This window comes from Manduca sexta, chromosome 15 (assembly GCF_014839805.1).
Source record: "Manduca sexta isolate Smith_Timp_Sample1 chromosome 15, JHU_Msex_v1.0, whole genome shotgun sequence".
Taxonomy (NCBI): Eukaryota; Metazoa; Arthropoda; class Insecta; order Lepidoptera; family Sphingidae; genus Manduca; species Manduca sexta.
The window spans coordinates 13742621-13770445 of NC_051129.1; positions in this window are offsets into that span (position 1 = coordinate 13742621).

A 27825-nucleotide genomic window follows, 5' to 3' on the forward strand; every position below is an offset into this window, starting at 1 on the left:
TGCTGTCTTGGATTCGATACCAAGTCATACAAAATGCATGACATTATGGCTCATATTAACTCCAGAAAAAAACATCGTGAGGCAAAGTCGGTCCTGCCTATCCTTCAAGGTGCAGGCGTAAATGTACACGGGCTTGTTACTTAAAAATGGCAGTATGTCCGTATTGAATGCACGGCGGTGTGCAGTGGAAAGTGGCGGCAAATAAAAGTTGTCGCACCGGTAACTTTCGTGCTTACGAAATTTAGCGACTTAATTGGGTTGCTGTCAGTTTGAGAGCTTCAAGCTTGTGTTGTACACAATGCTATAATAGTATAGCGTAGATATAATGGCTCCCTACAGGTATAGTATGAAGGATGCAGACCCCAGGAACAAGGACTTTATCTCTAACAAATAAGACCTAAAGCGTCGAAAATAGTACACCTTATTTTGATGTCTGCGTTAAGGGCTCAACGCTATTCTTTTGACGATTGATAAGGGATCAGAAAGTAAGTATGCATATAATTTAATTTTAAAGGGATGCACTTACCTGATTTTGCGGTTCGTAAAACTGACCCAAAGGCTTTTCTGCAACAAATATACACACTCATCCCCTTATCCCGTATGAGTAGACAGAAACTATTAAGATGCTACGAACTCTTTCGTCTCTTTCCCATTAATTGTTCTACTTTTACATTTTCGCCATCTACAGCCTTTCTGCAACATCCTTGTAATGTTTAAAATATGTGTCGGCGAACCATCACCCCAGAATAAAAGCTAGTAGAAGATGTGTCAAGAATGGTAAGTGGAAATAGAATGAATGTGGAACTGAATATAAAATACGCTGCTAGTTCGAACCTGGAACTGAGGCAAGTGTGATCCGCTAATATTAATATGAAATTAAGATATTCCGAGACAACGTCCCAGTTCAAGATATCTACGACATATGAACTCATAGTATCTGCTGCCTATCCGTCGATATCAATAAATGATCAATCCCTATTTCTCGATTGCAAAAACGGACCAATCATAATAAAGTTTTATTGAAATGCTTACAAGTGACTTATTTTGATTGCTTTATTGTTGCGATCAGATCGATGATTAGGATTGGGATCATTTATTAAAATTGACGATATCTACGTGATAGATTTATTTATTTATCAAGATTAATAATAATAGTCTTATTAGTCTGAAACAACATTGATATAGTCTATGGTCTCTACTCTATAGATATGTAAAGTTGGATTCATGTCAGGTTACAGTTTCGAATATTAACAAAAGTATTTTTGGTCCGCTCGGCAGATCGTTTGCGGGGAGCTATTTTGAGAAACTCTGGACGAGCTAAGTTAGTGGGTTATTTAAATAGACTAATTTATTTGGATCAATGACTTGGAGGAAAATTATTTTTAAATGTACAGTTGTTAAATAATTATTGTTGTTAAAACTAATGTAAAACATAATGACCTTTTTATATTACAAAAGTGGGGTTTACTGATAAGTTTTTTATAGCTTATGGTTATAAATTTTATAAATGGAAGTGCAAAGAACTTGAATAAATACGTGGTAAATTGCAATATTTACGAACTTTGGTAGGAAAACCAAAGTAATCGATGTTCTTAATGATATTGTTAACGCTCGCTTTACAGTAAACATTATATTAGCAAAATAATTACAGAATACAATTTTAGACATTTTTGACAACGTCCAACGACAGAGAATAATAGAATAGTCGCCGCGTGCCATATCTTCTCTTCTGCCAGCCTGCCCGCGCAGCCGAATACTTCCGGAAACGCCCGACGTCATCGGCTAGGATAGCGGCGCGTAACAATATATTCTACCACCAGCAAAATTAGGAAAGATTCCCACCATCGCGTATCTCTCCGTGGACGACGAACTTTGATCGTAAGTATTCGATTTTGTATGACACTTGTACGTATTCTTAATAAACGTAGGCTGTGTTTACGGTATAATAATCTGGATTCTTTTGGTATGATTGGAGGGTCTCCATTTCGGGCCTTCTTAATTGAAAGCTCATGACCTTGTTATTTTGCAATGCGGTGAAGTTATTTAGTGCTATTTTATAAAGCTACAAGTGTATGCGGATCTGTGGTAACAGGTTGACTGAAAGCTTTGGTCTCTAGATTCCTAAAAGCTTTTATTAAACTGGATGGTTTTAGTTAAAATAAGTCCTAATGGATATGGTGAGTTGCAATTGATGAAATATATTGTAGTAAATTCTATGTATTATGGAAAAAATACTTTCAGTCGTAAGTACGAAAATCTATCTATTTTTTCCAGTAATGTAAAAAACGTCACCGCGGGCGTAGTTATACTCATTAAATAGCATTACTCTTACGCTTTTAAGTTATTTATTTAGATTATTATTTCTAATTGCCCGCAGCATCACATACATCCTGAACTGAACTTTATGAAGGTGACGAGACAACCAAAGCTTTTCGCCAGTAAACTTGCACACCACAACCTCTAACTCATTTGCAGGAGACAAGATTGTCTACAGCAATCCATTCAAAATTATTTATTGTTCGCAGCGACATACATCCTTGAGTGGACTCTATTTTAATTCTGATATATTGCAAGTGAAAGTGCATTCTAAGAACCACACGTAATGCATTACATAAATTAATTGTTAATAACACTGGTAGACCTCATACGTGTTCACTTTTAGAGTAGGTTTTGTGCTAATAGCAGACGTCTTAGTTTTTTATCATAGGGTCTTATTCTATATTTTTTAACTTGAACGTAAAGTGACGCCTCTGTACCTGATGGTAAGTAGAGTGGGGTCCAATAAAATGTTGACTGACGAGAGAAGATTATACGTCGGCAGGCGACAATTATGGCGGCCTGTTGGAACCGGATATACACAGGCTGATCCCGGAACGCGGCATTTTCGTGGGCCACTATAGCGGTTTTTAACACCTTGTGTACGGTGGTCGGTATCCTAGCGGATATAAAATATATCTTGCCACCAGCAATGTTAAGTCTATAACAGAGAAAATTCGTAACTCGAGCGTGTTACGTTCTCTTCGTTCAATTAGTGGAATAGTATTTAGTATGCCAATTATATTTGATTTAAACGCAATCTGTTGCGTTATGTGCTTGTTTGACACAACCATAGTATTACGCCTCTATCTCATAAAGGTAGGCAGAGATCCATAGGGATTGCTACTTTGCACGATTCTAGCATACTTCTCTCGCTTCCTCCACCTTCATCAATCTTTTCATGCATTCCCGCCGGTTCCGGGTACATTTGACCTGGCCTGTACAAAGAATGTTAGATATCTGACATTCAAGGGTTCGGTGCGGTCGGCTCGTACCGGCTCTTCCATCCACATTCGCCGTGTATATCCTCTTTGTTAGTATCCTATCATCCATCCTCTCCGAATGCCAAAACCACCTTAGTGCTTGTTTCGCACTATACAAATAACGAATGGTATAGAGGATAAGGCTTCTAGTACGGTAAAGTTATTACACACGGTCTGGTGGTAAGGCAACGAGATAGAATACTAATATTTTTATTTCAACTCACTGAAATTGTTTTGCATACACAGAACCGAAAACAAGCAAGCGAAGAAAGAATTGTGGGTGCGCTGGCGGCCTTTACGAAAATGCAAGGTGTAGGAGTGTTGCGTGCGTAAAAAGCGACGATAGACTAGTTGGGTGTGGAACGGACTGCCGAGGCGAATGTCCGCAGGTTCAAATACGAAGGGCACACACCTCTGACTTTTCTAAAAAATCATGTGTGTATTCTTTGTGAATTTATCGTTCGCTTTAACGGTGAAGGAAAACATCGTGAGGAAACCTGCACATCTGAGCAGTTCTCTATAGGAATTTTGAAGGTGTGTGAAGTCTACCAATCTGCACTAGGCCAGCGTGGTGGACTAAGGCCTAATCCCTCTCAGTAGAGGAGGCCCGTGCTCAGCAGTGGGCAAGTATATAATACAGGGCTGATATTATAGGAGTGTTTGGGTCTCCAGAAATTTCACTCATCGTTTAAAAATTAAAAGCAATTTGTCAATTAATGTTGATTTCCTGTGACCCAGTGGTAATACATCGATCAAACCGGGACATTTATGCTGTAAAAACGCGCTAAAACTGACGGTAAGTATAAGTTAATCGGAATATGAATGAGGCCTGCACAATAAGTCTGTGTATATATACTATATTTTACGCAGTGAATTGTGACTAACTTGTCCAGAATATGATTGTATCGCGGACCGGAAGCGATTTCTTCGCCGCCGCCGGCGATTCCGGCATATGTGACGTGTTTATAAGTATACTAACCGTATGCATTGCCTGACGGTATAGTATGCGTTTTTATAACAATAGAAGAGAATGGTAAATTATCCAATGTATGTTAATGGCGAATATCGAAATACATAAATAGATTCTTTATTTTTATAATCTGATGGTAGAAATCGCAAGATAAAACTGACTTTGCAAGATAAATCTTATTATTGCATGTTTATGGTTTGAGAATTCTTTATCAAAGGGCTTCTTGACCTATAATACTGAATTGAGAACCTCTCGAATTACACTTATAAATGGGCTACCGTGTTAAAGGTTCTTATAAAGATTTATTAAATATAGATACATAATTTATTCTCATGAGTAAGGTGAATAAACACTAATATAAAGGCAAATAAAATGTACATAACAATTTAAACAATCTTACAAGGCTGAACTAAGTATGGTATAATTCATCAAACTAAGAGAGATAAGCTATGTGGACTTCGTAATAGAACAAAATACATAAGAATAAAATAAAAGCTAGCAACAAAACAACATAATAGAAATGTGATTTTTTTTTGTGATTGTGTGTTTTAGATTATTATTATGATAAGCAAAGATTATCATCGGTTAGAATTGCTATAAACCAAAACATTAGCAAATAATAAAGAATAATGTCATACTCAGCGTAGGAATGTAAAAAAATATATACACTTTTCAATTATAATAATATTTGGTATAATTAAATAAATCCTAACAAGGTTATTCAATTATAAAATACATTAAAATATGACGTTCCCAGAACTGTATCCCAGTAACAAAAGGAAATTAAATTTTAATATAGAATTAATATAAATGCCACGGTCCAAAGTGGCCTTTAAGCGGCCTTCGGGCGATCGATTCAGTTTCCATATAATAACATCCTGCCAGCACCTAGGAACCAAAGCGCAAATTACTAGACGTTGGCTTTATATCTTTAATCAAAGATTATAATAATTAACAATTAGAATTGTGTTATTGCTTCTTGACTTTTTGAGTTGCAATTATTTTGTCGGAAAATGATTGATATAGGTGTGGTGATAAAAAATATTTAATGTGTAGGATAAGATTACATATTAACTTCACGCTTATATTCCGAAGGTTAGGTAGAGCAATTACTGCACTAATATTTTGCAGTTTACATAGGTCCCTGATTATAACAGGAAGCGAGGCTATCGACATATCGGGAACAAGTGCCCCTCCCAGCGAACTTATTTGTTTCATTTACTAAAAAGGTCCCATTTATATTCGCAAGTTCGCGATTAAATACAGGATTAATAGTATTAGTGGCATTAAGGCTCTTAAAATTAAAATTATTTTATTGATATTTATTTTGTGCGAAATTTACACTTGTTTACTTTACATCTACGATTCAAGTCCTTTAATTTAGTGTTATTTTCAAGAAGATAAGTACGTGGTTTTATTAAGCAAGGCAACGTCAAAATGACCCTGCATAGTTAATTATCCCGACGTTAATGTTAGACATTGAAATTAAACTAATTTTCCGGATTCTATCGCGGTTTTTTGTATTTTATTTTTCTCCCGACGTTTCTTCAAGAGACTGTGAGCTCATTCGGCGTAGATTGGACCACCAACAGCTAAAATTTTAAAAAGTTGTAAAATTGTAAAATTTAGGTAGATATTGTAACTCTGACTTTGCGGATGAATAACACCTCAGTCCCCCCCGTGACCATGAAGGCTGCAAAGTCTTCGAAACGGCGGGAGAAAAATAAAATACAAAAAACCGCGATAGAATCCGGAAAATTAGTTTAATTTCAATATCCCGACGTTGATACCCAGAGTATTTCTAGAAAGTCGCCTCTTACTAAACCTTATAGTGGATCAGTGTAATACCAAAACCTAGTTCCTAATCCGTCTAATTATAACTGTAATTAATGACAAAATAAACACAAAAGGCGCCGTGTCCCGTTACACAAATTCCAATCAAATTGTCCGTGCGAAATGCCTTTAGTGTTTGTTACCTTGAGAGTCTGGGGCTTGAAAGTCTAGATCAGACTTCTGAGAAACCTCTACCTACAGAGCAGGTTCTACGAGGAAGGTCGAGCTACACTTTTATCAACATGATTAGGGCATGTTTTTTATGGACGTTATTGAACTTTATATATACAACTAGATTTTGTTCTCAGCGCTGTATGATTTTTTTTCGAAACAAAGGTATCACTAAAGCTGTAATTCATTAGTATTTGTTTCTATTTACTTTCTAGTATGTATTAGGTTATGAAAGAAACTTCTGCTGCTGCTGCTGCTGGATTTTTTTGTGTATGTTCAGTTGTAAGTGTTCTGTGTGTTTTCCAAATACTAAATAAATTAACTTTTGGGATTAAAACTTTTGTTAACCTAAGACGAGATCTATGTGGGTATACAATTTCGTCCAAATCCATTCAATAGTATAATTTCTTAGTATGATTAAGGAATAGGATTACTATTGTAAAAACCCGCAACTCGCATACTATTGAAGAGTTCTTTTTTGCCTCTTCTTCTTTTACGATTTGTTTATCGGTGATTTCGTCAACATAGTTATATAAGTAATTTCAATTGTTGTTTAGAAATAATAATAATATTCGTTTACATTGTTTTGACGTATCATAAGTGCAACTTTGTTCGCCTACGTGATAAATAAATTATTTTTTTTATTTAAAACATCGAGTAATAGCAGATACAAAACAAATACGTATTCTAGAAATCTAAAGTTGTCATATCAAAAACAATTGAAAATCTTGTACTCGTGGAACATATAAAAATGTTACGTCATATTAATCACGTTCCAATTAATAATCTAAACTTATCATGCTAACCTAATCTAGAATCGAACCTATCCCATTCTGACGTACTATCGCCCAACTAAACCTAACGTTTGCAGTCTTTGTGAATGAACAGTAATCCGATTAGCATATAGGATATCTGCTCACGTCGCGAGATAATAGCGATAGGTATTAGATATGTACATAGACAAAGCTATTGAACAAAGGAATTATATCGTATTGTTGTCTACGTGTAGTTATGTTGCTAATATAAGAATGTTTTTGAAAGTGGATGATAGAAGGAAATGCAGAAAGCGCTGGGGCCTTATTCTCTATCCCGCACGTTATTTTAACAATGCGTAACAAGCACGTAACACAACGCATCATGTTTAGGACTATAGAAATTTGGCTTACTATACCATTCCACGCACATTTCTCGAAGATAACATGACACGGCCGCGTTACGCGTTTACACTATCATACAGAATAAGGGCCCAGGATTGTCTTTAATTAAATTGAATACAAATCGACGGCCCGAAATACAAAATCTCATCTGCAAAATTATTTAGCTGCAGCATGTAAGTTTTAAGTTAAGTAAAAATATAAACTCCTAGTCACTTATTAGTTCAAACAGGCGGACTCAAAATTCTACTGATCTACGACCGTTTTAACAAACCTCAATGACTTAAGTAACTACTTAAGTAGACGAACAACATTGACATAATATTCCTAGGTCGGGAAAAAATCTTCGTATTCCGAAAGACTAAAAGTCCTTTTCCAAATTTCTATAAGTTTCCTTTGAAGTTGGAATAGTTTCTTTTGGTATTATGTGTTTATGGGTGATGAAAATTACGTACGCGTTTCCGACTCTATGATAAAAAAAATCAAATTAATAGTTCAGGGATACAAGTGAAAGTATATACCATCATCCCACGCCATTTGAGAGCTGACAGGACATGACGTTGCATAATATCCGTCCGTTCGGACCACAATTAATTGTTGTAATTGGTATGGACTTAATGAGCCCCTATGCACCATACTGGACCTTATGCGGGGTCAAATATTATTTCTCAGAAGTAGAACATGACACGCATGCAGCTGGGTATAGGCAGCGAAATAGCTAGAGCAATATTTTATTATTCAATTATTTATCGTTGGTGTTGTTAATAGAACGGCGACAAGCATAGCTTCAGACGAGCAACCTGCTCTCGTTCGAAAGCCAAGCCACAAATAGGCAATAATGCATCGTCTCCACCACTATTCTGTGCTCATGACTCGTGCCGTTTACTGTACGAGTTTATTTTAATCCAATGGTGTAGTATTCGCCTATCGGAATTAGTACTGGCATAAAATCCAATCTAAACATCTTTCCCCTTCCAAGAATCGAACTCCGAACCACATCAAAGCCGAAACTGACTAGACGTCGGTAATTACATCTAAACCGTCCACTGCGATGGTTAAGTATGGTAATCAATTTGTATGCGATAGGAATGTCGGAGCATTCCGTCTGTCGGTGCGTTGACCCCGGCCCGGGCTCCCAGTGACAAAAACTGAGGCGCAGAGGAATGTTCGTGCCGGCGTAGCAACTGCGACGGTTGTAAGTCTACAATACACGTAATCGATGTCAATGAGGGTGTTGTCGGAATTTGTTTGTAACGTAAAACGAAGTACGAATTTGATTTAAGTCAGGTCCCGCCAGCAATGGACCACTACGCAAGTATCTACTGTTCCTGTACTCTTGCAGATGTTTATGCGCCAATGCTCACTATAAAGAAAGGTGGTCAATTTGCTTGTCTGCTCTTCTACTATAAAAAGAGGTATACGATAATGTTAAGCATTATAATTATTAATAACAGAAGTTTTTAAACTATACTAAGAAAATAGAAAATGTATTTCTTATAGTCTAGGCATTAAAGATTATTTTCGTTACCAGGCACTTCTACAATAACATTATATCTTGGAAATCAACCAACCTAACCTAACCCAACGCGCTACTACTATCTACTACACTTACGATGCGACTATGGTATGCAATGACCTAAATAAACGTGAGATAAATATAGTAAGGAAAACCTAGAATTTTATTGTCAACGGGAAAACCCTGTGTCTAGCGCTTCTTTATATAAGGAAAATAACGTATCTGCAACATCTATTGGCAAACTGATTTAGAATACACACAAATTATTGCTTGGAAATTGATTTCAGGAAATCCGAGGCGAACATCTAGGAATTGGACATTAGACATTCTAAATATGATCATATACATCAGAGGTTCTAAATTTTTTTATAGATCTCTATCAACATTTTGCTGGTTCCGGTGACTTAAGGCTTCGCTGAGAAAGTGTATTACAACTACCGCCCAGCCATCGCGAGAGGTCAAGTCTCCTGTGGACCCCTGTGGGTCCACCTGGACTACTTTGGGAATCAATGATATAGATGCTATGGTCTTATATTAATAACGTGTGCACGTTATTTTAAACCATCGAAATACGAAAACGCAAAACGCGATGCAGTCGGCAAATTTACGCAAAGACGCGCGTTTTGAAAACATCGTGTGCACACCGCCTTACGTTATTAGTTTAATCACGCGTGCAGCTTTAATTGGCTAAATGGATGCGTGAACCAAACAATGACTATCAATTTGTGTTGAATGCGTTGTGGACAGCACACGGCGACAATAGTGTTCCGCCCACACCGAGCTACTGGTGTAGGCGGCTTGGGACCTATTTATAGTATAGATGTAAGTTTACGTTGTTGGGTAAAGATGCAATGCGCCTGTATTGTACTTCGGGATTCGAAATTTTGAGTAAATTAATGAGTGCTGTTGGACAAGTGTTAAGTCACATAGATGCAATATTTTCTTTAAATTAAAAACGCTGCGTGACGTTGTACTCCTTACTATGATGTTATATAATGACTTTTACATCAAATCTAGTTCTTAAATAAAAGACAAGAACAATAGACAGAGCAGTGGTACTTACTCAGAGCAGTTTTTGCGCAATATTGTTTAGCGGTAAATATTGATAGTGCAGACTCCAGTAGTACCCAGACAGGCTAGTACAAGAGACCTTTCAACACAGTGTCGACTGTTGAGTCATTATGAGACATGAGCGCGATTGTCGCCTACGATGCCTTGCTAGTCAGAATAATTCACTTTCCCTACTACCGAGTGGGCTTAAACATTGTCTCTCATGACATACGAGTTGTACTAACAGTCTCATAACTTACGAGTAAAGTCTACTCTTCAAATATAAGATGATCAAATACACACACACAACATCACGCATTTACCCCGAAGTGGTTTGCAGAAGCGCAACCAGGCACTCAATTTCTGCCAAGTGTGATCCGTCCCATGATGTGATAGGGGGTGAGCCTATCGTCATATCGGGAACAAATTCCAGACTCTGGGCTGATACTGAGCAGAAAACCCAAATATACCTTTGCCTGACCCGGGTTTGAACCTAGCACCTCAGGGCGTTGCCGTACCGCGCATGCATTACAACTATGCCACCGAGGCACCCAAATCAAATACAGGTCATTGTCAATTAAACAAGTGCCTTATAATGTGACTGCTTCGGTGGCGGTAGGCACGCGGTACGATTAACTATCGTGCTGAAGTTATGGGTTCGAATCCAGGGTTAGGCCAAAAAAAAAATTCCATCTTAAAACTTACTTATTCGCAACTAGGAGTAGGGAAGTTGACGGTGTGATACCTCCGTGCCTCGGAAAGCATGTAAAGCTGTTGATTCTACGCCTGATCTCTCTCCGGTCATGTCGAACTGCCGTCTCACCGGACTACGAGAATGAACTGAGAGTGCCCCTCTTTCGAACAACAGGACCTGAGCCTGGGTTTCGTACTTGTACCATGTATAATAACAACTACGCCATCGAAGCAGTTAAATAATAGTAACACCCCCCAGAGATTTGAAATACAAACACAATACTTTCATTTATGCCATTGCTGTCACCGAAGTACTAATCAATTTTGACGCAAAATACAAGTCTTGTAAGCCGGCTTACCGATACGCCACCTGCTAGTATGTATCAGGCTTTAAACTAAGGATCAAATGACGCGTGAACCGCATAATCAACGCCGCGTTGGATCCAATATTTGTGCCAAACACCCAATATTAGGTCAATTAACGCTGTACTGTGACCACGGGGTTGTATAATCTGTATTAATTTGTGGAACACGGGTGCTGGGCCGCATTATGTTAGCTCAAGTGGAACAAATGATTTGGATTTTGATTTTATTCATTTCCCATAAGTGCTTTTTGTAAAAGCTTTTTATTGTTCATCGTGGCATTTGTAGAAATATGTTTGGTAGAACTTTGTTATCTTTTTTGATTAAAATACAAATTTTACTCACCAGATTGAGTCCCCATGAAAAAAAAAAAATCACCTTATGGTGGACGGTATCTAGTCATATATATAATATCCTTCCCACTATCATAACAGGGAGCAATTAGAGAAGAATGTATTAAATGAAATTTAGCTGTAGGCGAGACAAAGAGCCATTGTTATTGCTTTTCCTATGTACTTTACATACATTTAGTTTTGTTCGAGGACCGCATCGATCAAATCTGTCGGTTTATGGATCGGTGCTAGAAAAATAACTTTCGCCTATTCCCAGTGCGCTCGGCGTAGGTGCGCCCGCGCAGCGTGTGCGAATGTTTCGATAGGGTAGGGTTGTACGGATAGGGTATTTTATTTCCTATTAGTAACATGTTCAAAAATAGTTTCACTGTATAAGTTACGGGGATCTGTGACAGTTGCTATATTTTTAGAACTTGTGTAAATAATTGCCATATGTCAGTGTCGCAGTGACACGACGATGGCCTTATCACCATATCTGGCAAAAGTTCATTATGTGGACCTACTTTAAATGTAAACTGTCTGATCCGGGGTCAACTAGTTCACTATATCAATCAAAAACTCTAGCGCTACATTTTGTATATAAATAATAATAATATCAGCCCTGTATTATATGCTTGCCCACTGCTGAGCACGGGCCTCCTCTACTACTGAGAGGGATTAGGCCTCAGTCTACCACGCTGGCCTAGTGCGGATTGGTAGACTTCACATACCCTCGAAGATTCCTATAGAGAATTTCTCAGGTATGCAGGTTTCCTCGCGATGTTTTCCTTCACCGTTAAAGCAAGCGGTAATTCACAAAGAATACACACATTATTTTAGAAAAGTCAGAGGTGTGTGCCCTTGGGATTTGAACCTGCGGACATTCGTCTTCGCAGTCCGTTCCACACCCAACTAGGCTATCGCCGCTTTTGTATATACCGTTTATAAAATTTCTTCAAAATGTGTCCAGCCCGATACTACAAATATAATAAAAACCGACCTTGAAAAATATTTAAATAACGAAATTCTCATCCAAATTAGTTCCGTAGTTATTGAATTCACTGACACACAAATATACGGAACCTTTTTTTTTTGAAGGCGGTTAAAAATATCCGGGTTTTCTCGGTATTTCCGTTAGTGACAGCCCTGCTGCGACTTGATGTAGTTTTGATCAGTGGGCGGCGCGGTTTACACATCGTTGATTGACGCGCGTGTTCTAGCGGCCAACGACTCGAGCTTTGGCACGTATTTCGGAAAATTTCTACCGACCGTGGAAATGACCAGTGAAAGTTTATTTGTATTTTAATGAGTACAAGCGCTTGTAATACTATTTTAGTTATGATCTCTTGGCGCATGTGGAAAACACGCGAGCAAGTGGGTGCTGTTACTACAATGCTCATGAGCACCAGAAGAATCAAAGACATTGCATTAAAGAAAAGAAATAGGGATTTAGGTAACTGTTTTAAGACTTTCCCGCCATCAAAGCCACCACTGCAACTCCTGTAACTTAGGATCAGCAGTGGCACGCATTTTGTGACACCGAGTCTTAGGGAGCACTAATGTGACTTTATCCAACGAAATTATTCAAATACAAACATAAAAACGAGTCGAGAATATAATTTGGTAATTGTTTTGCCTGAAAAAAAAAACAACGTATTTAAAAATGGTAAAGCTTTAATTTTAACCATTGATCTCAAAATATCTTAGTCCTCTGCCTACCCCATCAGAGACGCAGGTATGTAACGGAGTCTGTGCGTGATGCGTCGAGATCAAAGCGCCGCCCACAAAGCTTTTCATAACGCGAATGCTTGATAACGGAATTCGAGGGTGATATCATCTATGTAATTAGGGACGCGGCGATTATGTTTGCGAAGATCCTGCATTTTGGTTGGTGGGATATCCTACTAATATTATAGATGCTTGTTTGTAAAGATGTTTACAACCGCTGAACGAATTTGGATGAAATAATTTATTATTATATTAAAACTTAAGTCGAGAAATGCCTTTTATACAAGCGAAATCGGGAGCAGAAACTAGTACACTGCACTACTGTAATCGCTGCTAGGGTAGAAAGAATTTTCAGCTGTAAGAAGACCTATGTATGAGAAAGATTACTGCGTCAACAGCACTTCTGGTTTTCTGAGGATGAGAGCTGGTAAGAATTAAATTTTAACTAATATAGTTTTTTTTAGTACAGACCCGCAGTTAACACCGGGGTAAACAGCGAATGGGATACAAGATTCCCCTGGCTTAGCTACTGCAGGGACCTGGAGGAAAGTGGGAGGGGAAAAAAGGGGAAGGAATGAAAGGAAAGGAAAAGGAACCATACTAGGCTGGGCGGAGCGGAAATGTTCGCGTGCCCTATATAGGCCTCAATGTGTTGATACTACCAAGAGGTCTTCACACTGTGCTGTGTGCCTAGGGCCGATAAATGTCCCCCCATACATGGGCGTGTCTTTGGTGTGAGGACCAAGCTCACAAAAATTACCGGGAGGGACGGGACTTAATATAGTTGATAGACACAACTCAACTTACGGGGAGAATGACTGCTGCCTCATCTGTCTATTACCAATGCATATAAACAGTTCAGTCTTGGGTTAAATGCCTCGGTAGAGCATGCCCGTTTGAGTTTAATTACTTGAAGTGTTAAGTGATTTTCCATCATAATATTATATGGAATGTCTGCCGTGAGCTAAGATAACCTCGGTTTAGAATTTTGATTAAATTTAATTTATCACAGGTGCAGGCTCTTCTTGCTGGGTCTTTAATTATTAACTATGTTGTTTTTAACACAAACACACACAGCCCCACTTTTTTCTCACTATCAAACGAAAACAGAAAAGTGCCAGAGATTTAACCTTTAAATCAATGTTTATGAATAAGCAAAATAATGTATTTTCCGTCCTATTCACACAACAGCACGGCATATCGCCGTCTCTCTCGCGCCCTTTGATATCATTATGTTTTTTATCAGCACCATAGATTTTATAATGTAACAATAAGCTTCAATAAAGGCCGTACATTGCTCTCGTTCGATGATCAAACACCCAGACCGTCTACGGTTAGCAAGAAATGGACAGTAAAAAATCACAGTTAGTGTTCGATTCTGATTAACGGGTTCTGTCAAAAGTATATAATATAATTCCATAATAGGTTCAATTGACTGTCTCTGTGGCGTGTTGCATTCGGTACTGTCGTTCCGGGGTTTGAATTCCTGGTCGAGTTAAAAACATTGTGATGTTAAAACATTGTTGTTTTTCCCTCTTAAAAATGGAACCGGATTTGGATTGGATTGGATTAGACACGGTAATAATATTAGAGCCAATTTGGTCCCACAGTTGGGCACGGGTTTTAGGCTAGCTGTAACCTAATTGGCAGAATTCACAACTTATTAATTCTCAGAAACAATTCTGAGATATATAGGTCTCAGACAAATTTTCCTTCACCTTCGTAGTAAGGGTGGATTCTTTTTTTGACACAGACACGCTAAGTTTTCCCACTGCACCTGATAGTAAGTGGAGAGGGGTCCAGACAGAATGTCAACTGACGAGAGATGATCACCCCTCGCCAGTAGACACAATTATGCTCGCTTGATCCCAGAACGTAACACTCGCAGGCCACAGTGGCGGATAATTTAAATCAAAATTTCAAACAAATTTAACATGCTCTATTATTTTTCTTGTTTACAATTGTGTTGTCTCTCGTATACGCCATTTTCTCAAGCACTTATCCCAGTAGGGGAAAGCAAACTCCTTACCACAGGAAGTAGACAAGACGCCATTGTAAACACTGCGCTCCTGTGGGAATCAGATAAATTGAAAGAGTTATATTTATTTCACCGACGTTTATATCCGGTCGGCGACATTTTGTATTGTTTAAAGTTGTAAGAAGCATGTTGAAAGGGAGAAAGAATGGATGGTAAGTGGTCAATGACGTCCATAAGTAATGATGGAAATATTAACAATATACCTCTCTACTCTGAATGAAGGTCGCTATAAAGTAAATTGTTACTATATTTCTAGCAAAATAAATAGATTGTGATTTTAATAAACCGGGTGAAGTGTCTATGTCACAACAAGATGGCGGTACTCGAATTGAATTTTATGTGCTCCTCATTAGGTGGTGGTCAGAGTACATAGCAACGCAATGTTCTAATTGTATCAATTGAGTATTTCTAATTCAAAATTCTCGGTAATGTTGTTACTATTATATGTTCTTCTGTAAGCTGGAGTTGCCACCCGGGCCGAAATGACCAGTTCACAGCCTAGGAAATTGTCCACACTGCTCACCTAGTTGTTATACTTTTAAATTGAAGCTAAGTGATTTGACATTTATAGGAGCCCCAGGGCTCTTTTATAAGCCAATGATCATTTTAAAATAATCAATACTGTATCGAATCACTACCGTTGATTCCAAATGACAACAAATCTGAGAAATTTAACACTGACCAAAATATCTGTTAGAGATAAAATTAAATTTATTGCATTCAAAAAACGTGTTTCGAAATTCGAATTGAATATTTGAAATGCACTCAATTACATCACAATGCGGTTCCGAGTACTGGCCGGCGGAACTCTAAAAAAGAAAATAAACGCGCCATAGTGTGGGAGTTGGTTCTTTGAACTGGTACATTGACAAAAATGTTAAAACAAAACACGCGTATCAACTTTATTACTTAGAACATAAAGTTTAAAGTGGTTTAGCAAATATTATTCCACCTGTGTCATTCATCCTAGATTCGGCACAATTTGCTAATTTCCTTTCCACGTGTAATACGGTTTTCTTATTTTCTTTTTATCTGTCAGTCAAAATTATACGGTTATTTATTATAGAGACGCGCAATTTGCAATGTCACTGCGTGAAGTGTAGGTTCCGATCCCGGATGGAGAATAATTTTAGCGGCTAAAAACCTCCAATGAAACACTAGTCATTAGTGTTTTTATTACATAAACGAGGAAGTCCGTTATTTGTTGATTTTAATCTATCATCACACTTGTAATGCATGATAAGGGTAATCGGGATACAGTTCTTTAAGGAAAGGAATAGTTATTGGAAGGGGGTGTACTTGGCTTCTGGTAACTTCATTTAGACCCGAGGATACCAGCAAGGCTGCCAATGTACGTTGATTTTCTGTACGTCAATGACTTCATCATGGTGGACTGACTACATCCATCTATATATTATATCACTACATATTGTAACACATGGATATAGAACTTTGTTCTATCGTAGGCAAAGTCTGGTTTCTTCAAAAGTTCTATAGAGGTTTGTCTATTATTTCTATATTCAAATGATAAAAAGTATGTCTTTAAACTTTAGTCTCGCCACCATATTGGTTAAAAACGCTTCAATTTCAAATTTCGAACAGCGTTCAAACATGGCGACCGTTACTCTTTAATTGCATTCTTTTGAAAGTATTGCATCGATTTTTTGCGCTAAATGTAGACAATGATTCTTTAATGCTATCTGTTAGATCTTTCACGTTTCGTAGTTTATTCTAGATTGTTTTTTGTGCCAGTAATGTAGCGTGGAATGGTGTAAGTTTCGCGCCAAATTACTATAAAATTGACGTCAAGAAGTACTAACGTTTCTTGTCTCGAACGTACATTAATTTCCGACTAAAGTAAAAATTTGAGACATTTTTGTCTTAATGTTGTTAAACGAATACCTTTACCGATAAGTAGGAAGTAAAACTTTCTTTTTAATTTGCTCGTATGATTTTTATTCGACGAAAACATAAATTAATCATTTGACGACTTTCATTATGGTAAATGTCCATATTTGACGTATCAGCACAAGTTATTAAGTGAACATTCCACAAGGCAGACTATGGCACAAGCGAGAAGAGAGTGTGAAAGGCACGACCGTGGGTCCAACTTCCATACCGTTAATGCGTATTGGTTGTTATCTATCTTAACAAAACAAGCATGTGACAGATGCATACACATGCTCAAAAACAAAATAGCAACTCCATGAAGAACTTTGAATAACTACATGGCACAAGTCTACATTTGAAATTGAGACGAATTTACATCTAACGCCTAGCTACATTGGCTAAAATCAAACGGCAAATTTCTTAATTGGTTGCCAACCAAAATAGACAAACGAACACCAATCGATACATGATATATAACCGCAGGTATCTAAATCACCACAAAGCCACTTTTTGCGCAGAACCATAACGGGTAAATCTAAGATAAGAGTCATAAAAACTGACCGATGTACATGGGAGTGGTGTGCTGGACAGTTAATGACGTTTCATTAAAATTAGCGACCGAATGAAAGTAGGTGTACAGTGTACCCGCCCGCGGATGCGAACCGGTCACTTGCATCGGTCGCGCGCTGCGCCACGGTGCGAGCTTCATTGACAAACGCATATATTTATTCGTTACTATACTTTTGTCTTTGTATGTTTGTGTGAATGTGTGCGTTAATTTGTTGCGTATATATTAAAAAAGTGGTTAATAATGTCAATGAGGCGATAAATTAACATGTTCTTTTTTTAAAATTACAAAAAAAGAAATGACCGTTAATATTAAAATTCTTAAAGCTATGCGACAGGTCCTAAAATATTTGTTGTGGTATAAATCAGTTCTAATGTCTCGTTTCTCTAGATTATCTCATCTTATCTTTAATATTTGTATACTAAGTCTTTTTACTAAGACATTAAATTATAAAAAAGCTAATAAAATTATACGCGGACTTTCCTACATGCTAATTTGGTTACGAAATTAAACAGTTTATTCTACAACACATTTTTCATCCCGTACTTTAATTTCTTCAAGCATTCCCTCCCATTACGTATTTTGCCATCAGATATAATTTCGCGATACGATCTTCGCAAATTAGTCTTCGTAAAACCAAATTATAAGGTTTTTATCTGGCGTTTTTTAATCTCACCGCTCTGGTCCCTTGAAGATTTTGTGGTATGTTTGATATGCTAAAGCTTTGAGACCGAATCGCGTCCATTTATCAATGTTTAACAGAGGACTATCGTTTTTGTTTACATGATAATGAGTATTTTTATACAGATGTCAGATAAGCAATGCAAAAATAAAACAAACCCATCACGCATTTATCTCCTAATGGGTATGCAGAGGCGCAACCAGGGCACCCACTTTTTGCCAAGTGTGTTCCGTCCCATGATGTGATGGGGGCGAGCCTATCGCCATATCGGACACAAATTCCAGACTTCGGGCTGATACTGAGCAAAAAAACCAAATAAGCATCAGATAAGCGCAGTCTCATAATGGTCTGTAATGATACTGGATACAAAACCTTTAAACTCATACGCAGTAGATCTTATACTATGTTGCTTACAGAAACGATTTCTATGGATAATACTGATCTGACTGATAAGGACTGATCATCAGGAAATAACATCAATATTTCAATATAAAACCTTAATTAATATGGTGTAAATCACATTCATGCACCAAGGAGTCTCAAACCATCAGACGGACAACACCCAAACCAAATTATACCAGCGCTCTCACGTCATGTTAAACAAACCTTCCTTCACAGTAATTGGATACAACATCTCCAAGGGCCACATCTGAACTAAACATCTCCATTCAGTTATAAATTGTCTAGTTTGGGATAGCACGGACATACCGTTGCGATGTCGGCCCAGATAGCCGACATGTTATGGAGTTTTGCAACGCTACAACGAAAAGCGAATTGATATGTGAAACGCTAATGGATTTATGCATTGCGTTTGGGATTAAATGTATTGTAAACAGTTATATTTTTAGCGTTATTCTCGATATTACTATGATTATGGACAAAGTTGAAACCGTATATGTACGCGTTGTGATTTTTTCATAACAGAAAAATGAGACGAAGATGTCGACCTTTGGATTGTAAGACCAAAAATTAACAATATACTGTGTATGTTACAGAACTCTATAGGTTGGGGAATAGAATTTAGATGAAATTTAACTAAGAAAACAATATTCTCATCTAAAAATTATTTTTTTCGCGTTTGAAAGACTTGAACGCATTGGACTTAGTTTTTAATTTGAGATCTAAAATACAGGTTCTCACGTTATTCGGACACATGAATATGTATATATACTTAATCACCTAATAATCTTAGGTTTGGATTTATACTACTGTAGGTAGATATAGTCATTTCGCGATCCATCCTAACACATTAATAGCATATATTTTATGCTAATAAAATGGCAAATTAGATTATAAAAACTATTTTAATAACGCTTAAGTAAACCTACATAGAGATATTATCGATAATTTTATTCTAAAGCAATAAAAAATGTATATAAAACGCATAAAATAAATGCCTATAGTGCTGTAGAGTCTACGATGACACATCACATCTTAAGCTTTAGAGTGTATTTTTATTATTAGGAAGTTATGTATATTTTGACTATGTTTTAAACCTCCTATAAAGCCTTTTATAGGTTACAAAGGACCCTAAATGTCTTTTTAAAAACTCCTTTACGTGACAATAGATATTAACATTAGTTTAGAACGGTTAAGAAATAGCCTATATTTAAATCACACACACATTATTTTTATGAGTTTAAACTGAACTATACAGTGTGTAAGGTAAGTTGAGAGACCTGCTTAAAGAGGGCATTCGGTGTTTCTTGTTCTCGTCCATAATATTAATAAAATATATGACCTAGTTATTTTTGCCTTCCTAAGTGAAGTTTGATGTATGAAGGGAAAACAGATCATATTCTAAAGGACATTACTAGACGTAATGATAGATACAATGTTTCAAACAGCTAGCACAAGATACCTACAGGTTTGAAGCCTTTTTATGTTTTTTTTTTGTTTACTCTGTCGTTTTTCATTAATACTTTGGGTATATTTTTATTTGTTTTATACAAGTATGAGTCGTATGTTTAGAGATAGCACTTGACTAAAATACGTACTGCATAAATTTAAATAAAATAATTAATTTATTTTTTGTTTTAAAACTAAAGCCTAAAATGACCGATTCGTCGCACCGTCATTGGTCGAGCGCGAAATAGGTCATGCAACGCCCGCGCAGCCACCACGCATATTAGTATCGCCGAAATACCTGCTCCGGTTATTGACCCCACCATGGGCCATGTAGAACCCGTATCTCCCCTTACCTTGCGAACTCCACGCCCCGATCCCTGGATGGACCAGTTTGGCCCAGACGTCTTTGGGCAAGGGCAAATTACTTATCATATAATGATTCAAATGCTGTTAAGAAAGTATTGATGGGCACGTTTGTTTTTATAAAACAAGGTTTAATTGTTTTTTTTTTTACAACTTAATTTTCGTGGACCTTTCTGCGGAATGATCGAAATTCATCTCTCTGGTATGCGTGTTTCCTTACTAAATCCTCTCTTACTGTTAATACCTAAAATAATATATCTTCCTTATTATAGATTTTGGGTGAAATAATATGTGTTAGAAAAAAATATATTTTAAAATCTTGTTTTTTTTTTTTATTAAATTTATAGTGTTTTGGGTAAAAAGTTGTGCCATAAAAAACTAGTTTCTCGTCGAACTTGACCTATGCATTTCTTTCCGCATAAAATAAAAATTTGTATTAATACTATAATTTTATTACGTTATAATTGTTTCATGTTAAGGCATTATCTATCTATACGCAATTTCTTTTTGCGCTGTGGTAACGCCCTACGAACAAATATCGAATATTCTTACAACAATATTTATCGCTTATAAACACCGGTAATATCAGAGTCAAAGTTGTATTAGTCGTTTCAGCTCCGTTTTAGCCCGGAGTCTGGAATAAGAACCTGATTTGCCGATAGGCTTGCTTCCTATCACGTCATGGGACGGCACACATTTGTACGTAAATAGACCACTGTGATGGATAAGTGTTTGTCTTTAAGAATTACTGATGGTCTGTTACGAAGAAAAAGAATAATGATTAGGAATGGAAGTTAGGTAAGTAGTAGGTAATCTGACTTCTGCAAATTTTGAAACTTGCATGAGTTGTAGCAAGTCGCATATGCAACTATTGAAATATTGCCGATATAAACGCCTCTGAATGCGCTATATATGGCTAAAAGAACTTGCTGGTGTAAAGCATTAGAGCCACCGCCAATAGCCCTCACTATACAAAACACAACAGCAAGTCATCATATTAGTTTTCTATGACAGTTGTTATACCGGTCAGAACATTCAAGAGTCAGCCTACAGAATCGGTCTAGCGCTGACGGCCCATAAGACTATTTTACTATTGATACATCAACCATTGGAAGTCCACTGCTTAACCCTTTTAGGGGTCAGAGATTTTATCATATACATTTCATTAGCTATCACATATTACAGTAATAGGTAGACATAATGATTGGACTGAGAATGTTCCAACACGCCTACCAAAGGGAGTGTTGACATATTTATAGATATTACGAATGCCGTCGCGTGACGCCGAAGTTTAAATAATTATTGACATTAAATAGCGCGCTTGAAGCTCGGTTGGTACAGATCTTTTTATGCAAGTATAGCGGCGATAGCCTAGTTGGGTGTAGAACGGACTGCCGAGACGAATGTCCGCAGGTTCAAATCCCAAGGGCACACACCTCTGACTTTTCTAAAAAATCATGTGTGTATTCTTTGTGAATTTATCTTTCGCTTTAACGGTTAAGGAAAACATCATGAGGAAACCTGTACATCTGAGAAGTTCTCTATAGGAATTTCGAAGGTGTGTGAAGTCTACCAATCCGCACTAGGCCAGCGTGGTGGACTAAGGCCTAATCCCTCTCAGCAGTAGAGGAGGCCCGTGCTCAGCAGTGGGCAAGTATATAATACAGGGCTGATATTATTATTATAGTCCAGCCGAGCTAGGAAAAAATTTCTTATACTATTTTTCATATTACCTACATTGATTTTTATTAACACGTAAATAGCTAGGATTGCTTGAAATGAAATGATTTATTTGAATCTGTAATGTAATACATTATTTAGATTCTATCAATATTAACTCTACCACCAGTTCGAAAAGCAGTTCTCACCAGAGAAGAACGGACAAGAAACTCTGGTGTTGCTCTTTTCAATCAGTTTAAGGTAAAGACTACATGTAAAGAGTACATGATAAAAACAGGAGAGAAAAAAAAATTGCTTTGTAATGAAATGTTACATGTGTTCGTAAAAAATACTTGAGTTCCGCGAAATCTTATCGTTTGTTTTTATGTTAATAAGCGATGGTACTACTCTGGGATGAGCCAATCCACACTTATAAACAAAACTGACTGCAAAATCCTAAGCTACAGTAACTAGCCATCAAACAACCCATTTAATACCAAAACTAAACTAATAAGCAATAAAGTCGATGATTGCGCGGCACGATGATAGACGATCCGTTTAAGTGTTGAAAGTAGTTACGAGTCGGCATTATGATGTCGGCTGACGAGTGGCACGTCGTTAGCGCGACCGGGAGTTCGGATTAGGAAGTACCCTCTTCATGAGAAACCACTCACTTGTAGACTTGGGACAAGTTTCGGATAAAAAAATATTTACGACTGTTTTTAATAAACGATCCTAATCTTTAATCCGATGCCGAGAATGAACCAATCAAAACGATTTATTTGTAAGCATATAAAAAAAAACTGTTCCGATTGGTCACGATAGTCACGTAGTATTGGTGTTGGAGTAATCTTCTTCGTATTCTATGTTAAATTTGAAAATGTTTGGATGATTGGATCTTAGAAGTAAATGCAGAAGCCGAGAACGAACGAAAGAAGTTTCTTGCACCGCGTCTTCTTCACATCTATATTTTTTTATCCTGACACTACGTTTATTAGCCTGGCAAAGGCCAGCTTAAACAAACACATCGGACTTTCGAATGAACGCTTTACTTCACAATCCTTGAAAATTGAGCGACCATGCTGAAAGCAACCCAGTAACGGGTTACCAACCACGGCTTAGGTCAGTCACTGGGAGCGGATGAGACATCAGCGATTATGAACACATCTACATGTTCCGAACTGGTGGTAGATTTATGACGATTCAAAACGGCTTATTAACGAAATTGAATAAAGAAAATAAAAAGTTTGAGTTTGAACTTGGATAAAATTTTATCAAATCCTAAATTAACATGTTATTTATATCCCAGAGAATTGCATATTATGTCAGAAAAGGACTTTCATACTGGCGTAGACGTGAACCAACTAAAAGAATAAATTAAAAAATGTAGTATGTATATGTCTGGAAAATATACATACTACATTTTTTAATATGACCTCGATGCTCAGAAAAAGACTTTAGAAAGTACATTTCCTAAAATGATAGTCCATCAAGCACGCGGCTAAAGAAAAAGCAGTCAGCTCATCCAAGTCCACGTTGTCAGTGGTGGCGTCTCTAAACTAAAGTAGCAACCACCCACGGGCCGGGTAAAGGAACTCCGGCCGTAATTCCACAGCTCCCAACCAGTGATCTCATCAGGATTTGCGGCTATTTGCGTTTAACGCCACAACATTTTTGCTAAATCATAAACGTTAAGTTTCAAGAATATGTGAATCAGTATTTTTTTTTTTGTTTATGTGAGGCCCAGTAATGGACACATTTGTATTGAAACTCGGGAATCAAAATTTCCGGTGGTTGCGGCCCTTTTTATACGAGCAAGGTAGACTCCACTGCATCTGATGGTAAGTGGAGTGGAATCCAATAGAATGTCGACTGACTAGAGCTCTTTACCTATCGTTAGTAGAAACAAATTTGCCGGCTTGTTGAAACCAGATACACACAGGCTGATCCCGGAACGCGACACTTACGTGGGCCACTATGGTGGGTTTTAACACCTATCTGGGCGGGTATAAATATCCTACCACCAGCAGGTCCTGTTATTGGTAGTTGCATCTTTGCTATCAGACTTGCTCGCCTTGATATTTATTTGCATACAAAACTTCAAAGCTCCTACTATGAGGCAGAAATAAACATAGGTACGTTACCCACACTCGCATATAAGACTTACTTCATACCGTAGTGTTTAAGTGTACTAACCGCACCTCAATTTAAATCCAATATTTAAATGTAGTAAATCTGGCGCGAGCTAATTTAGGCTAAATATAATATTAATTAACATTTTATAATCGGCAATAAACACGATACGAAAGTTGTGTAGAAATCGCACACTCCTGCAGAATAGGTATGGGGCGCGTACACACTGAAAATAGATTGTTTGAAATAATTATTTGTACCCGATTGGAGGGTTAGTATAGTTATTATTAATGTTTAGAAGCTACTATAATTGAAGTTCTGGGAATTGTCAAATTATATTCAATAAGTACATGCCGGCACAATTTTAACAACTGCTGAGGGGTGCAATGTCTTTTCGTTAACAATGTATATGAACTACGTTGTGTATAAAATCAGATGCTGTGTAATGAATGGTGTTCCAGGATAAAACATTTCTCCAGGCTCTCTATAGAGAGAGCCTAGGTCAACTTCAGAGTAGAGAGATACTTCAGAGAGATAGCTCTGCCTCACTCTGAAGTTGACCGGGAAAGAAACAAAAAAGAAAGTATCCTTTAAATAAACCACGGTTTTTTCATTATAGCTTGACGCTAGCAGTAACCAAGCAAATAGATTTAATTAATACCGTTTGTCCTGGGATTGATAAATCGGATCGGAACATGCTAATTTGATCTAAGTTTGATGGTGAGTGTAATCATAATATGATGTCGAGCAACAAAACATTTCTTGTCCCTCGATCAGTTTTGTACCGCTACTGTGCTGGATACAAAATATCGATGGCTGCCATTCATCGATGGTTTTATTTAACAGGGAACGATTTTAATGGATATTTTTGATTTGGTAAACATCTAAAAAATTCAACTATATTTTTCACTTACTGATAATTTCTTAAACATACATAGTAGACAAATGATTTAAATATTTACCAAAAGAATATTATTCATTGTAATCGGTCTTCTGTAAAACATATTATTTAATTTACCCCCTAATGCGTGGGAGCCATCGATACTATGTACCTGCAAGCCACCTCACCACAAAATTTAATACAAGACCTACTAGTTACACTCAAGTGTGAACACGGCTTAACACAAAAAACGTTCGGAAACTGACGCTGCAACAGACAGAGACAGGTGATAAAAATAAGTGAACTTTTTGCCCGATACCGACCGGAGGCGAAGGAATGCAGTGTTCGAGATAAAAAAAAACCCGAGGAACAGTTTGGGCGATCGTATCGGGCGGTTCGGCCAATTATGCCGCCATCGGTTGCTATGGCAACGGCTTGTGTTGCCGCCATCGATTTTTCGCTCATTAAAATAAGTTTCGTTTTGAAACAGCGTCATAAAATTGTTTGGTGTGAATGTATGATTAGAAATATATGGATGATTCATGTCTGAATTAATGCAAACTTTGTAAGGAGGCGATGGGATAGGCAGCGACGTAATTCGAAACTGGTACGACGGATTTATTTTCGGCTCATGACATAATAGTCAAATAATAGGTAGCTTTACAAGTAGCAATTTATTGCTATAAACGCGAATGAAGATTCGGACTATCCTTTTACATTCTGAGGGAATTATAATAAACTAGGTAATTCTCGCAGCTTCGCTTGCGTGAGAAGTGTTTCCCGCTACAAAAATCGATAAATCATAACAGCGATCGATAAATTTGTAAATCAGCGCCATCTACTTAGAAAATTAGAATAATTAAAATATTTCTAATGGAAGCAAATCACTTAAGTAATAAGTATGCGTTAATCTAGGACATGTTCTATTTGTGTGCCAAATAAAGTTCAAATCCGTTCTGCAGTTACAGCGTAGGTAACATAAGTAAATAAGTAACAAACTCGCAGTTGTATAATTGTTTCATTCTCGTTTTCAGTACTAATATTACATTAATCTACAATATAGGGTTATTAGATTATGCCGACGGTCGATCGGTCTGCTAACCCCAAGAAATTCTGGACCTCAAGAAATGATAGCTTTATTTTTTTATGTTATGCGGCAAACGAGCACATGGTTCACCTAATGGTAAGTGTTCACCGCCCATGAACATCTCCATACTGTCCAATGCTCGCTCGGATGATGCTATACTCCCGAGCGTCGACATTGGGCTGTAAGACTGGTGAAACCAGCATAACCATTCCACTGACCCTTTAAGCGGTGGTAGCGTTAAAGCGTTTTTATTTCTGAAAAAAAAATGTGGACATAGAGATGCATAGCCGGGCTTAATAACGGCTTTTTATGAACAAGTTCCTTACACGGCGAGTTATAGGTTAATATTTTGTACAAACCTTTATCCGTGACCGTTCAGTTTACCCATTTATGATACAAAAATGGTATGAAATGGTAAAATTTACGATCGTCGGTGATGAACCGCGGTGAAAGCGTGGCGGGCGTGATAAAAACATTAAGTACGGTCGGCACAAAACTACAAAAACTGTGTGTGCCATTACTCAGTTCTGTACGGTTTGCAGGGAAGATTGTATTGATGTGGCATTTGTTTGTATTATATCAATTGTAATTTTTATAAATGTAGACAAGGTTCGCATTACTTTACAGCAGTTTAAATAAATCTGTAGTTATTTGACTGTACAACCGACTGAGAAAGGCATCTGACATGAGAGCATGATCTGACATAATGAGCGTAATAAAATACTTAAACCTTCAATCATTCCCAAAATAAAGCCTTTTGTAAAGTAGAAAAAAGTCAATGATATCATACAAAGATTTAGAAATATTTTTCTGTTAACCGTACAAGTGAAGCGGTCAGCGGAGCATAACGCAAAGTAAAGTCCTTTTTAACAGGAAGTAAATAATTCTATAATATGTTAATAACTATAATTCAAATTGAAAAGCTTTCTTTTATTCACTTCGCGGCCGTGGCGCGCCAAAAGCTTGAGGTATGAAACTAGTTAAGCGACTTACAAAATTGAATATTAGTCATGATGGATTTTTATTTCTTACTATGAAAAAACCTTAGTTCTCATACATATTTTTTTATACGTGCGAGGAAAAAACGACCTTACTGCACCTGATGATAAGTGCAGTCCAATAGAATGTCGACTGACGAAAGATGATTACTCCTTGGCAATCAACACAATATCGAATAATCGAAGCGGCGATAGCCTAGTTGGGTGTGGAACGGACTGCGAAAACGAATGTCCGCAGGTTCAAGTGTTCAGGTTTGGTTCAAATCCCAAGGGCACACACCTCTGACTTTTCTAAAATCATGTGTGTATTCTTTGTGAAATTATCGTTCGCTTTAACGGTGAAGGAAAACATCGTGAGGAAACCTGCACATCTGAGAAGTTCTCTATAGGAATTTTGAAGGTGTGTGAAGTCTACCAATCCGCACTAGGCCAGCGTGGTGGACTAAGGCCTAATCCCTCTCTGTAGTAGAGGAGGCCCGTGCTCAGCAGTGGGCAAGTATATAATACAGGGCTGATATTATTATTATTATTAATCGACACAATTATGCCGGCCGGTTGGAACCGGATATA